Below are 15,128 nucleotides of genomic sequence, written 5' to 3' on the forward strand. Positions count from 1 at the left end.
CGTGTTTGACAAACTCCCAGACCATATACTCTTATGGCTACCCTGCACTTACAATGTCTAAGGTTTGGCATAGTGCACCCTGCCTTAGGGCTGTAAGGCCTGCTAGAGGGGTGACTTATCTATACTTGCATAGGCAGTGAGAGGCTGGCATGGCACCCTGAGGGGAGTGCCATGTCGACTTGCTCATTTTCTTCTCACAAGCACACACAAGCTGGCAAGCAGTGTGTCTGTGCTGAGTGAGGGGTCTCCAGGGTGGCATAAGACATGCTGCAGCCCTTAGAGACCTTCCCTGGCATCAGGGCCCTTGGTACCAGAGGTACCAGTTACAAGGGACTTACCTGGATGCCAGGGTGTGCCAATTGTGGATACAAAAGTACAGGTTAGGGAAAGAACACTGGTGCTGGGGCCTGGTTAGCAGGCCTCAGCACACTTTCAATTCAAAACATAGCATCAGCAAAGGCAAAAAGTCAGGGGGTAACCATGCCAAGGGGGCATTTCCTTACACAACCCCTCCCCCCAAACGAAAGAGGATGAGACTAACCTTTCCCAAGAGAGTCTTCATTTTCTAAGTGGAAGAACCTGGAAAGGCCATCTGCATCTGTGTTCCACTATAAAGTCCATTCCCTGTAGGGAGATGGACCACCTCAACAGTTTTGGATTTTCACCTTTCATTTGCATCAGCCATCTGAGAGGTCTGTGGTCAGTTTGAACTACAAAGTGAGTACCAAAGAGGTATGGTCTCAGCTTCTTCAGGGACCAAACCACAGCAAAGGCCTCCCTCTCAATGGCACTCCAACGCTGCTCCCTGGGGAGTAACCTCCTGCTAATGAAAGCAACAGGCTGGTCAAGGCCATCATCATTTGTTTGGGACAAAACTGCCCCTATCCCATGTTCAGAGGCATCTGTCTGCACAATGAATTGCTTGGAGTAATCTGGAGCTTTTAGAACTGGTGCTGTTCACATAGCTTGTTTCGGGGTGTCAAAGGCCTGTTGGCATTCTATAGTCCAGTTTACCTTCTTGGGCATTTTCTTGGAGGTGAGTTCTGTGAGGGCTGTCACAATGGATCCATATCCCTTCACAAACCTCCTATAGTACCCAGTCAAGCCAAGGAATGCCCTGACTTGAGTCTGGGTTTTTGGAGCTGCCCAGTCCAGAATAGTCTGGATCTTAGGCTGGAGTGGCTGAACTTGGCCTCCACCTACAAGGTGTCCCAAGTAAACCACAGTTCCCTGCCCTATCTGGCATTTGGATGCCTTGATAGAGAGGCCTGCTGATTGCAGAGCCTTCAAAACCTTCTTCAGGTGGACCAGGTGATCCTGCCAGTTGGAGCTAAAAACAGCAATATCATCAAGATAAGCTGCACTAAAGGACTCCAAGCCAGCAAGGACTTGATTCACCAACCTTTGGAAGGTGGCAGGGGCATTCTTTAAACCAAAGGGCATAACAGTAAACTGATAATGCCCATCAGGTGTGGAGAATGCTGTTTTCTCTTTTGCTCCAGGTGCCATTTTGATTTGCCAGTACCCTGCTGTTAAGTCAAAGGTACTTAAGAATTTGGCAGCACCTAATTTGTCAATCAGCTCGTCAGCTCCAGGAATGGGATGGGCATCTGTCTTGGTGACAGAATTAAGACCTCTGTAGTCCACACAAAACCTCATCTCTCTCTTTCCATCTTTGGTGTGAGGTTTGGGGACTAAGACCACTGGGCTAGCCCAGGGGCTGTCAGAGTGCTCAATTACTCCCAACTCCAGCATCTTGTGGACTTCCACCTTGATGCTTTCCTTAACTTAACTTCCTTTCCTTAAGACAACTCCATCCTGGACCCCTCACAATCCGGATTCAGACGAAACCACAGCACGGAGACTGCTCTCCTCGCCGCCACAGATGACATCAGACATCAAATGGACAACGGCGAAACCTCGGCCCTCATCCTCCTCGACCTATCAGCCGCTTTTGACACAGTCTGCCACCGCACCCTACTGACCCGCCTCCAGGAAGCCGGCATCCAAGACAAAGCCCTCCACTGGATCTCATCCTTTCTCTCCGACAGAACTCAGAGAGTCCGACTCTCCCCCTTTCGCTCCAAAGCCACCAACCTCATCTGCGGCGTCCCCCAAGGATCCTCCCTCAGCCCTACTTTGTTCAACGTCTACATGGCCCCCCTCGCAAAACTGGCCCGCCAGCATCACCTCAGCATCATCTCCTACGCCGACGACACTCAGCTCATCCTCTCCCTGACCAAAGACCCACTCACCGCCAAAACAAACCTCCACGAAGGACTAAAATCCATCGCCGAATGGATGAACAACAGTCGCCTGAAACTCAACTCCGACAAGACGGAAATCCTCATCCTCGGGCGCTCTCCTTCGGCCTGGAACGACTCATGGTGGCCCGCCGACCTCGGACCCCCACCCACCCCTGCCAGCCACGCAAGAAACCTCAGCTTCATCCTGGACTCTGCACTCACCATGTCCAAACAGGTCAGCACCGTCTCCTCCTCCTGTTTCAACACCCTCCGCATGCTCCGCAGAATCTTCAAGTGGATTCCAACAGAGACCAGAAAGATGGTGACCCAAGCCCTCGTCAGCAGCAGACTTGACTACGGCAACGCACTCTACACAGGCATCCCAACCAAAGACATCAAACGACTCCAGCGTATCCAAAATGCCTCCGCCCGACTGATCCTCGACATACCCCGCCGATGTCACATCTCCCCTCACCTGAGGGAACTCCACTGGCTCCCGGTGGAGAAGAGGATCACCTTTAAACTCCTCACCCACGCTCACAAGGCACTTCACAACGCCGGACCCTCCTACCTCAACTCCAGACTCAATTTCTACGCTCCCACACGTCAACTTCGATCCGCCAACCTCGCCCTCGCCGTCGTCCCCCGAATCCAGCGCAAGACCTGCGGCGGCAGATCCTTCTCCTTCCTCGCCGCCAAGTCCTGGAACTCTCTCCCCACATCTCTACGCCAGACCCAGGACCTCCTCGCCTTCAGGAGACTCCTCAAAACCTGGCTCTTCGACCGCTAACTGCAGCACACCTCCACCCCCTCCCCCTTCCCCCCAGCGCCTCGAAACCCTGACGGGTACATAGCGCGCTTTATAAATATCGTGATTGATTGATTGATTAACTTGATCAGACTGTCTGAAGAATTTGTTTTTGATAGGCATGCTGTCTCCTGAGTCCACATCATGGGTACACAGGTGTGTCTGACCAGGGGTTAAGGAAAAGAGTTCAGCAAACTGCTGCAGGACCTTCCTGCAGTCAGACTGCTGTTGGCTAGAGAGGGTGTCTGAGTAGATCACTCCATCTACTGAGCCATCTTTAGGGTCTGATGAGAGGAGATCAGGGAGAGGTTCACTCTCAGCTTCCTGGTCCTCATCTGTTACCATCAACAGATTTACATCAGCCCTGTCATGGAAGAGCTTAAGGCGGTTCACATGGATCACCCTCTTGGGGCTCCTGCTTGTGCCCAGGTCCACCAGGTAGGTGACCTGACTCTTCCTTTCTAGTACTGGGTAAGGGCCACTCCATTTGTCCTGGAGTGCCCTGGGAGCCACAGGCTCCAGAACCCAGACTTTCTGCCCTGGTTGAAATTCAACCAGTGCAGCCTTTTGGTCATACCACAACTTCTGGAGTTGTTGGCTGGCCTCAAGGTTTTTACTTGCCTTTTCCATGTACTCTGCCATCCTTGAGCGAAGGCCAAGTACATAGTCCACTATGTCTTGTTTAGGCTCATGAAGAGGTCTCTCCCAGCCTTCTTTAACAAGAGCAAGTGATCCCCTTACAGGGTGGCCAAACAGAAGTTCAAAGGGTGAGAATCCTACTCCTTTCTGAGGCACCTCTCTGTAAGCGAAAAGCAGGCATGGCAGGAGGACATCCCATCTCCTTTTGAGTTTTTCTGGGAGCCCCATGATCATGCCCTTTAATGTCTTGTTGAATCTCTCAACAAGGCCATTAGTTTGTGGATGATATGGTGTAGTGAATTTATAAGTCACTCCACACTCATTCCACATGTGTTTTAGGTAAGCTGACATGAAGTTGGTACCTCTGTCAGAAACCACCTCCTTAGGGAAACCCACTCTGGTAAAGATACCAATGAGGGCCTTGGCTACTGCAGGGGCAGTAGTCGACCTAAGGGGAATAGCTTCAGGATACCTAGTAGCATGATCCACTACTACTAGGATGTACATATTTCCTGAGGCTGTGGGAGGTTCTAGTGGACCAACTATGTCCACACCCACTCTTTCAAAGGGGACCCCCACCACTGGAAGTGGAATGAGGGGGGCCTTTGGATGCCCACCTGTCTTACCACTGGCTTGACAGGTGGGGCAGGAGAGGCAAAACTCCTTAACCTTCTGGGACATATTGGGCCAGTAGAAGTGGTTGACTAACCTCTCCCACGTCTTGGTTTGTCCCAAATGCCCAGCAAGGGGAATATCATGGGCTAAGGTCAGAATAAACTCTCTGAAACCCTGAGGCACTACCACTCTCCTAGTGGCACCAGGTTTGGGATCTCTTGCCTCAGTGTACAGGAGTCCATCTTCCCAATAGACCCTATGTGTTCCATTTTTCTTGCCTTTGGACTCTTCAGCAGCTTGCTGCCTAAGGCCTTCAAGAGAGGGACAGGTTTCTTGTCCCTTACACAACTCTTCCCTTGAGGGTCCCCCTGGGCCCAAGAGCTCAACCTGATAAGGTTCCAGCTCCATAGGCTCAGTTCCCTCAGAGGGCAGAACTTCTTCCTGAGAAGAGAGGTTCTCTTTTTGGTGTTGTGTTGCAGCTGGTTTCCCAGCTGACTTTCCTTGTCTCTTGGTAGGCTGGGCCATTTTTCCAGACTCCAGCTCTACTTTTCCACCCTGTGCCTTGCACTGTGCCCTAGTTTTGACACACACCAGTTCAGGGATACCTGGCATGGCTGCATGGGTTTTCAGTTCTACCTCAGCCCATGCTGAGGACTCCAGGTCATTTCCAAGCAAACAGTCTACTGGGATATTTGAGGAGACCACCACCTGTTTCAGGCCATTGACCCCTCCCCACTCTAAAGTTACCATAGCCATGGGATGTACTTTAGTCTGATTGTCAGCGTTGGTGACTGGATAAGTTTGTCCAGTCAGGTATTGGCCAGGGGAAACCAGTTTCTCTGTCACCATGGTGACACTGGCACCTGTATCCCTCAGGCCCTCTACACTTGTCCCATTAATTAAGAGCTGCTGCCTGTATTTTTGCATGTTAGGGGGTCAGGCAGCCAGTGTGGCTAAATCCACCCCACCCTCAGAGACTAATGTAGCTTCAGTGTGACACCGGATTTGCTCTGGGCACACTGTTGATCCCACTTGGAGACTGGCCATTCCAGTTTTAGCTGGATGGGAGTTAGAAGTGGTATCTTTCTTGGGAAAGGCCTTGTCTCCAGTTTGGTGTCCAGACTGACTACAGTTTCGACACCAGGCCTTTTTGGGATAAAAGTTTTTACCCTTGTACCCAGGATTGTTTTGTGAAGAGGCTCTGGGCCCACCCTCCTGTGCAGGTTTTTGGGGGCCTGTAGAAGACTCTTTACTATTTTTATTTTTGGCTGTCTCACCACCTTTCCCCTGGGGAGGTTTTGTGACCCCTTTCTTTTGGTCACCCCCTGTGGAAGTTTTGGACACCCTAGTCTTGACCCAATGGTCCGCCTTCTTTCCCAATTCTTGGGGAGAAATTGGTCCTAGGTCCACCAGATGCTGATGCAGTTTATCATTGAAACAATTACTTAATAGGTGTTCTTTCACAAATAAATTGTACAGCCCATCATAATCATTTACACCATTTCCTTGAATCCAACCATCTAGTGTTTTTACTGAGTAGTCTACAAAGTCAACCCAGGTCTGGCTCGAGGATTTTTGAGCCCCCCTGAATCTAATCCTATACTCCTCAGTGGAGAATCCAAAGCCCTCAATCAGGGTACCCTTCATGAGGTCATAAGATTCTGCATCTTTTTTAGAGAGTGTGAGGAGTCTATCCCTACACTTTCCTGTGAACATTTCCCAAAGGAGAGCACCCCAGTGAGATTTGTTCACTTTTCTGGTTTCACAAGCCCTCTCAAAAGCTGTGAACCATTTGGTGATGTCATCACCATCTTCATATTTAGTTACAATCCCTTTGGGGATTTTCAACATGTCAGGAGAATCTCTGACCCTAGTTATGTTGCTGCCACCATTGATGGGTCCTAGGCCCATCTCTTGTCTTTCCCTTTCTATGGCTAGGATCTGTCTTTCCAAAGCCAATCTTTTGGCCATCCTGGCTAACTGGATGTCCTCTTCACTGGAGTTATCCTCAGTGATTTCAGAGTTGTTGGTCCCTCCTGTGAGGGAACCAGCATCTCTGACTATTATTTGTGGAGTCAGGGCTTGAGAAGCCCTGTTCTCCCTAGATAGGACTGGTGGGGGGGAATCACCCTCCAAGTCACTATCATCATCCTCTGTGTTGCCATCCTCAGAGGGGTTGGCTCTTTCAAACTCTGCCAACAGCTCCTGGAGCTGTAGTTTGGAAGGTCTGGAGCCCATTGCTATTTTCTTTAGTTTACAGAGTGACCTTAGCTCTCTCATCTGTAGATGGAGGTAAGGTGTGGTGTCGAGTTCCACCACATTCACATCTGTATTAGACATTATGCTTCTAAAAGTTGGAATACTTTTTAAGAAACTAAAACTAGTTCCAGAATCTAATTCAAACTTTTACCAAACTTTTAAACTCTAAAAGAAAATGCTAACAGGGACTAACACAAGGCCCTAGCAGGACTTTTAAGAATTTAGAAAACTTTTCAAATTGCAAAAATCAATTTCTAATGACAATTTTGGAATTTGTCGTGTGATCAGGTATTGGCTGAGTAGTCCAGCAAATGCAAAGTCTTGTACCCCACCGCTGATCCACCAATGTAGGAAGTTGGCTCTGTATGTGCTATTTCAAAGTAAGGAATAGCATGCACAGAGTCCAAGGGTTCCCCTTAGAGGTAAAATAGTGGTAAAAATAGATAATACTAATGCTCTATTTTGTGGTAGTGTGGTCGAGCAGTAGGCTTATCCAAGGAGTAGTGTTAAGCATTTGTTGTACATACACATAGACAATAAATGAGGTACACACACTCAGAGACAAATCGAGCCAATAGGTTTTGTATAGAAAAATATCTTTTCTTAGTTTATTTTAAGAACCACAGGTTCAAATTTAACATGTAATATCTTGTTTGAAAGGTATTGCAGGTAAGTACATTAGGAACTTTGAATCATTTCAATTGCATGTATACTTTTCAAGTTATTCACAAATAGCTATTTTAAAAGTGGACACAGTGCAATTTTCACAGTTCCTGGGGGAGGTAAGTTTTTGTTAGTTTTACCAGGTAAGTAAGACACTTACAGGGTTCAGTTCTTGGTCCAAGGTAGCCCACCGTTGGGGGTTCAGAGCAACCCCAAAGTTACCACACCAGCAGCTCAGGGCCGGGCAGGTGCAGAGTTCAAAGTGGTGCCCAAAACGCATAGGCTTCAATGGAGAGAAGGGGGTGCCCCGGTTCCAGTCTGCCAGCAGGTAAGTACCCGCGTCTTCGGAGGGCAGACCAGGGGGGTTTTGTAGGGCACCGGGGGGGACACAAGCCCACACAGAAATTTCACCCTCAGCGGCACGGGGGCGGCCGGGTGCAGTGTTAGAACAAGCGTCGGGTTCGCAATGGAAGTCAATGAGAGATCAAGGGATCTCTTCAGCGCTGCAGGCAGGCAAGGGGGAGCTTCCTCGGGGAAACCTCCACTTGGGCAAGGGAGAGGGACTCCTGGGGGTCACTTCTGCAGTGAAAGTCCGGTCCTTCAGGTCCTGGGGGCTTCGGGTGCAGGGTCTTTTCCAGGCGTCGGGACTTAGGTTTCAGAGAGTCGCGGTCAGGGGAAGCCTCGGGATTCCATCTGCAGGCGGCGCTGTGGGGGCTCAGGGGGGCAGGTTTTGGTACTCACAGTCGTAGAGTAGTCCGGGGGTCCTCCCTGAGGTGTTGGTTCTCCACCAGCCGAGTCGGGGTCGCCGGGTGCAGTGTTGCAAGTCTCACGCTTCTTGCGGGGAGATTGCAGGGTTCTTTAAAGCTGCTCCTTTGGATAAAGTTGCAGTCTTTTTGGAGCAGGTCCGCTGTCCTCTGGAGTTTCTTGTCGTCGTCGAAGCAGGGCAGTCCTCAGAGGATTCAGAGATCGCTGGTCCCTTTGGAAGGCGTCGCTGGAGCAGAGGTCTTTGGAAGGCAGGAGACAGGCCGGTGAGTTTCTGGAGCCAAGGCAGTTGTTGTCTTCTGTTCTTCCTCTGCAGGGGTTTTCAGCTAGGCAGTCCTTCTTCTTGTGGTTGCAGGAATCTAAATCTTTAGGTTCAGGGAAGCCCTTAAATACTAAATTTAAGGGCGTGTTTAGGTCTGGGGGGTTAGTAGCCAATGGCTACTAGCCCTGAGGGTGGGTACACCCTCTTTGTGCCTCCTCCCAAGGGGAGGGGGTCACATCCCTAATCCTATTGGGGGAATCCTCCATCTGCAAGATGGAGGATTTCTAAAAGTTAGAGTCACCTCAGCTCAGGACACCTTAGGGGCTGTCCTGACTGGCCAGTGACTCCTCCTTGTTATTCTCATTATTTTCTCCGGCCTTGCCGCCAAAAGTGGGGGCCGGGGCCGGAGGGGGCGGGCAACTCCACTAGCTGGAGTGTCCTGCGGTGCTGTGACAAAGGGGAGAGCCTTTGAGGCTCACCGCCAGGTGTTACAGCTCCTGCCTGGGGGAGGTGTTAGCATCTCCACCCAGTGCAGGCTTTGTTACTGGCCTCAGAGTGACAAAGGCACTCTCCCCATGGGGCCAGCAACATGTCTCTAGTGTGGCAGGCTGCTGGAACCAGTCAGCCTACACAGATAGTCGGTTAAGTTTCAGGGGGCACCTCTAAGGTGCCCTCTGTTGTGTACTTTACAATAAAATGTACACTGGCATCAGTGTGCATTTATTGTGCTGAGAAGTTTGATACCAAACTTCCCAGTTTTCAGTGTAGCCATTATGGTGCTGTGGAGTTCGTGTAAAACAGACTCCCAGACCATATACTCTTATGGCTACCCTGCACTTACAATGTCTAAGCTTTTGCTTAGACACTGTAGGGGCACAGTGCTCATGCACTGGTACCCTCACCTATGGTATAGTGCACCCTGCCTTAGGGCTGTAAGGCCTGCTAGAGGGGTGTCTTACCTATACTGCATAGGCAGTGAGAGGCTGGCATGGCACCCTGAGGGGAGTGCCATGTCGACTTACTCATTTTGTTCTCACTAGCACACACAAGCTGGTAAGCAGTGTGTCTGTGCTGGGTGAAGGGTCTCTAGGGTGGCATAATACATGCTGCAGCCCTTAGAGACCTTCCCTGGCATCAGGGCCCTTGGTACCAGAGGTACCAGTTACAAGGGACTTATCTGGATGCCAGGGTGTGCCAATTGTGGAATCAAAAGTACAGGTTAGGGAAAGAACACTGGTGCTGGGGCCTGGTTAGCAGGCCTCAGCACACTTTCAATTCAAAACATAGCATCAGCAAAGGCAAAAAGTCAGGGGGTAACCATGCCAAGGAGGCATTTCCTTACACATCCCTATTGGGGGAATCCTCCATCTGCAAGATGGAGGATTTCTAAAAGTTAGAGTCACTTCAGCTCAGGACGCCATAGGGGCTGTCCTGACTGGCCAGTGACTCCTCCTTGTTATTCTCATTATTTCCTCCGGCCTTGCCGCCAAAAGTGGGGGCCGTGGCCGGAGGGGGCGGGCAACTCCACTAGCTGGAGTGTCCTGCGGTGCTGGAACAAAGGGGTGAGCCTTTGAGGCTCACCGCCAGGTGTTACAGCTCCTGCCTGGGGGAGGTGTTAGCATCTCCACCCAGTGCAGGCTTTGTTACTGGCCTCAGAGTGACAAAGGCACTCTCCCCATGGGGCCAGCAACATGTCTCTAGTGTGGCAGGCTGCTGGAACTAGTCAGCCTACACAGATAGTTGGATACAGTTTCAGGGGGCCCCTCTAAGGTGCCCTCTGGGGTGTGTTTCACAATAAAATATACACTGGTATCAGTGTGCATTTATTGTGCTGAGAAGTTTGATACCAAACTTCCCAGTTTTCAGTGTAGCCATTATGGTGTTGTGGAGTTCTTGTTTGACAAACTCCCAGACCATATACTCTTATGGCTACCCTGCACTTACAATGTCTAAGGTTTGGCTTAGACACTGTAGGGGCACAGTGCTCATGCACTGGTGCCCTCACCTATGGTATAGTGCACCCTGCCTTAGGGCTGTAAGGCCTGCTAGAGGGGTGACTTATCTATACTTGCATAGGCAGTGAGAGGCTGGCATGGCACCCTGAGGGGAGTGCCATGTCGACTTGCTCATTTTGTTCTCACCAGCACACACAAGCTGGCAAGCAGTGTGTCTGTGCTGAGTGAGGGGTCTCCAGGGTGGCATAAGACATGCTGCAGCCCTTAGAGACCTTCCCTGGCATCAGGGCCCTTGGTACCAGAGGTACCAGTTACAAGGGACTTACCTGGATGCCAGGGTGTGCCAATTGTGGATACAAAAGTACAGGTTAGGGAAAGAACACTGGTGCTGGGGCCTGGTTAGCAGGCCTCAGCACACTTTCAATTCAAAACATAGCATCAGCAAAGGCAAAAAGTCAGGGGGTAACCATGCCAAGGAGGCATTTCCTTACAGCGGGGAAGGTTTCCCAGTTTGTTTTCAGAGAATTTGGGTTGTTTGAAAAAATTCGAGCATCGAATTGTAGTCAGGACGGGTAGCTCTCCTAAGATACATAGAGTAAGGAACGTACCATTTGTTTTGAGATCACAATTAAAAGAGGAGTTGATGAGATTGTGCAAGGATAAAGTTATTGAGCCTATCGAGTCGTCAGAATGGCTTAGTCCCATTGTTTTGGCACATAAACCGAACTGAAAATTACGCATGTGCATAGATTTGTGAGATCTCAACAAGTGTATTTTGGTAGATCGTCATCCATTACCACACATCAATGAACTATTGTCATCTGTAAGGGGGGCTAAGTATTTTTCATCCATCGATCTGTCGAATGCGTACCACCAAGTACGATTACACCCATCATCTAAGAAATTAACGTCTTTCATTACTCCTGAGGGCATGTTTCAGTGTGTTCGTATGCCATTTGGATTGGCATCAGCGTCCTCAGTTTTTCAAAGAATTATGAATAGTATTTTATCAGGAATTGAGAAAGCTGTTGTGTTCCAAGATGATATTTTGGTATGGGGTAAGGATATAAGCGACCACAATGAAATGTTGAATAGCGTTCTGAAAAGATTACAAGATTCCGGTCTTACCATCAGTGCGGATAAATGCAAGTTTGGTGTTAAGCAGATAGAGTATCTTGGTCACACGTTATCTGAAGATGGTGTGAGGCCAAAGAAAAAATTGCTTGATGCCATTAAAAATGCGCCAGCTCCGGGGAATAAGGAGCAACTACGATCCTTTCTGGGTCTGGCAGAATATTATTCCAAATTTGTTCCACAATTTGCCGCAAAAGTACATGTTTTGAGAACACTGATGAAATCAAGGGTTCAGTTTGTTTGGTCAAGGGAGTGTCAGGAAGCTTTTGACTTAGTAAAAAGGGAAGTTTCAGAATCTGTAAGTCTTAAACCATTTGATCCCAATGATCAGTCTATCATTGCAGTAGATGCTAGTGCATATGGACTTGGTGCGGTGTTGATGCAAAAAAAGAAGGGTCAAGAAAGAGTGGTAGCCTTTGCATCGCGCACTCTTAAAGGAGCGGAGGGTACGTATTCTACAATTGAGAGGGAAGCACTGGCTTGTTGGTGGGGTGTCAATTACTTGAAAATATATGTATGGGGCAATCGGTTTGAGGTAAGAACAGATCACAAACCCCTAATTGACATATTTTCCACTAAAGGTGCTGGCAATGCCACTCCTAGGATAGCTAAGTGGATGTATCGTTTGCAATATTATGATTTTGAGCTGACATATGTGCCGGGATTGATTAACAGGTATGCCGATTGTTTGTCGCGCATTCCTTTACAGGATGTTGAGGGAGATGAGGAAGAAGTCAATGGTGAAGAATGGGTAGTGGCCAGTATTAGTGAATCGTGTGGAGGCAGCATAGGAAGGGAGGAGTGGGTGAAAGCATTGAAGGAAGATGAGGATTTGAGCAAGTTGTGCGACAGTATTGTGAATCCCACTAAGTCACGCAATTCCAAGGAGGGGCGATGTGAATATAGTAAATTATGGCCAGAATTATCTGTGATTGATGGGGTCTTGAGAAGAGGTGGAAGATTAGTGGTACCCATGGGCCTGAGAGAAAAGCTGGTGAGTCTATTACATGAAGGTCATGGTGGTATGAATGGAATGAAGAGAAGAGCGTGGGTAGATTTTTGGTGGCCGGGTATGGACAAGGATATAGAGAGATGTGTTCGCAACTGCATAGCATGCATGTGTAGTGACAAATCCCATGTGGTAAGAGAATCTTTTATATCGGGCACTAAATTTCTGGAAAAACCCTGGCAGAAGGTGGCAATTGACATTTGTGGGCCGTTTGTTTCCAAAGGTATAATGGGAAAATATGCCTTAGTATTGGTAGATTACTTTTCTAAGTGGCCAGAGGTGGCATTTGCGAGTGATGTGAAAACTGACAGTGTGATTGATTTTTGTGAAGAGGTGTTCCGTAGGGAAGGTTATCCTGAGTGTGTAGTGTCTGATAATGGTCCACAATTTGAGTCCGAACAGTTCAGGGACTATTTGAAGGACTTGAAGATGGAACATTATACTACTGCTGTATACAATCCTAGGGAGAATGGTCTTGTAGAGAGATTTATTAGGGTGTTGAAAGAGTGTGTTCAGTTGAGTGAAGAACAAGGTATGAATTGTAAAGAAGCGGTCAAAGAAATGATGTGGAGTTATCGTAATACCCCTCATGCTGCTACTGGCGAAACTCCTTTTTCCCTGTTAAAAGGGAGGGTAGCAGGTACCAAATTAATACCACCATGGATGAACAAAGTTAATGTTGAATTGTTTGATAGAAAAGAAATAGAGAAGAGAGTTGAAGAGTATCAGGACAAGTATGTCAACAAACACAACGACTGCGTTGGAAGAAAGCATGGTTTGTTCAATGGTGGAGACTGGGTTAGGACATGGGTACCGAGTAGTCAAAGGAGTAGTTTGTCTAAATGGTCTAAACCCAAACAAGTTGAGGTTGGGATAGGAAACATGTGTGGTTAAGTGATGGTAAGAAATGGAATGTACGAAAGGTTACTAAGTGTGGTGAGGAGGAGTGTAAAGTGAAGGATGTGGCAAGTAATGAAGGAAGGCAAAATTTAGTGGATGGTAATGTGAGGAAAAGCAGATCTACAAGCAAACCATCGTGGATGAGAGAGTTTTACGTTGCTAAGCCGGTTAAATAACTAGCTAGGTTCATTTGGGGGTGCCTGTGTTTAGAGGAATATGTGTCTTGAGTATAATTGTATTTAGAGCTATATCATTGTTTATTTCAATCTTATTTAAAAAAAAATAAAAAAAAATAGTAATAATTATAATGATAAGTTGTTGAAGGGGGAGATGTGTTGTATCCTAGTAACCAGTCCGGGGTTGTTAGAACGTGGGTTTTGGAATGTTATGGTTGGAAGTACGAGGGAGGAGGGAACGGAAAGAAAGACGGTGGAGCCGGATGTGTCTTTAGACCTGGCAGGGGTTGTTCCTGTTTACTTGAATAAAGAAGACTTGTCACATTCATGGTTGGCATCGCTTATTTATATTTACCTAACATCCTAACAGGCTGCCCAAAGAAACTTCAATGAACATGGGGCCCGGGACAGTGTTAACGGTCTGGTGTAATGACTACCCTCAAGCCTGGAGATACATGAAAGAAAGGTTTGCCCATGGAAAAGGTCCATGAGACACAGGACGGATGTGGGGGCATCCTGTGACATTTGTTAAGTGAGACATCCTGAGGGAAGGTGGGATTAGGAGGGCGAGATGAATTCCAACGGAACGGCTAACGATTCATGACCAATGTATCTTGCTAGTTTGGATTTATATGTTGAAAAAATAATTCAATATTTGTTATTTAAAAAATAGACTGATTTGGGTTTATTTGTTGAAAAACAATTTTAATTTTTAAATTAAAAAATAAAATCGACTGAATGCATTACTGGTGAGGCTCTGAAACAATAAAGCCCGCTCTTCTCCACCTGTCTTCCACCATCCTAGCACCCATGGACCCTTTAAGCGCCTAGACACCCTCCTGAGGGAGCTGTGTGCTATAGAAGTACACATAACACAACATTATACCCTCCAGGCTGCAGCACTGCACGCTCAGGGCCCTTAACAGTAACTCAGCCCTTGAGAAGGCCATGTGGAGGTTTATAAAAACAGATTAACCTCGTGTGCACCGTTCAACAGTCTGTGCTGCCCTCCAGTGGTAAGTGATAGAACTGCAGCCATTTATAAGAACTTTCTGTATTTACTACTGAAAGTAGGGTCCGGTGAGAGCAGGTATTCGGAGTTGAAGAAGATAGTATCTATGTATGTAGGACATACATAGATATTTTTTGTCCTAGGAGCCTCCCCCTCCCCTGGGATCCCAAATACCAACAGTCATGGCCTCTGGGTGACGTACTTCCGGCCTCGGAGCAGCGAGTGCTGCTCCAGGCTGGCAAGAGCGTCTTTGTGTGGTCTTTGTTCACCTGCGCCTCCTAGCGGCACCAAGCCTCGCCTCAAAGTCAAGTGACAATTGTGGATTTCCCTGCCTAACTTTGCACAACTGAAGACTTTTTTTTTTGTTGCAGTTTTAGAGTTTTACATGAGCATCAGATATATTACACAAGCAACCATTCATTTTTTTTAAAGACAAGAAGATTAAGTGATTTTCCCAGAATCACAGGAAGTTGAGCCAGTGCAGAGACTCGAACCCAGTTCCCCAGCTCCAAAGTTGGCAGCTCTTCAGTTATGCCTCTGCATCCAACAAATAATGAACCAAAAGCATGCGTGCCAACAGACCAGATTCAGGCAGGAGACTCCCAATCTCCTGCCTAAAATTGCCTTTGCTTCAGAAAAGAAAAATACTGACCATTTACTCCAGTTTTAACTGTTTGCAAATGCCTGG

This window comes from Pleurodeles waltl, chromosome 4_2 (genome assembly GCF_031143425.1).
Source record: "Pleurodeles waltl isolate 20211129_DDA chromosome 4_2, aPleWal1.hap1.20221129, whole genome shotgun sequence".
In the NCBI taxonomy this organism is placed as follows: Eukaryota; Metazoa; Chordata; class Amphibia; order Caudata; family Salamandridae; genus Pleurodeles; species Pleurodeles waltl.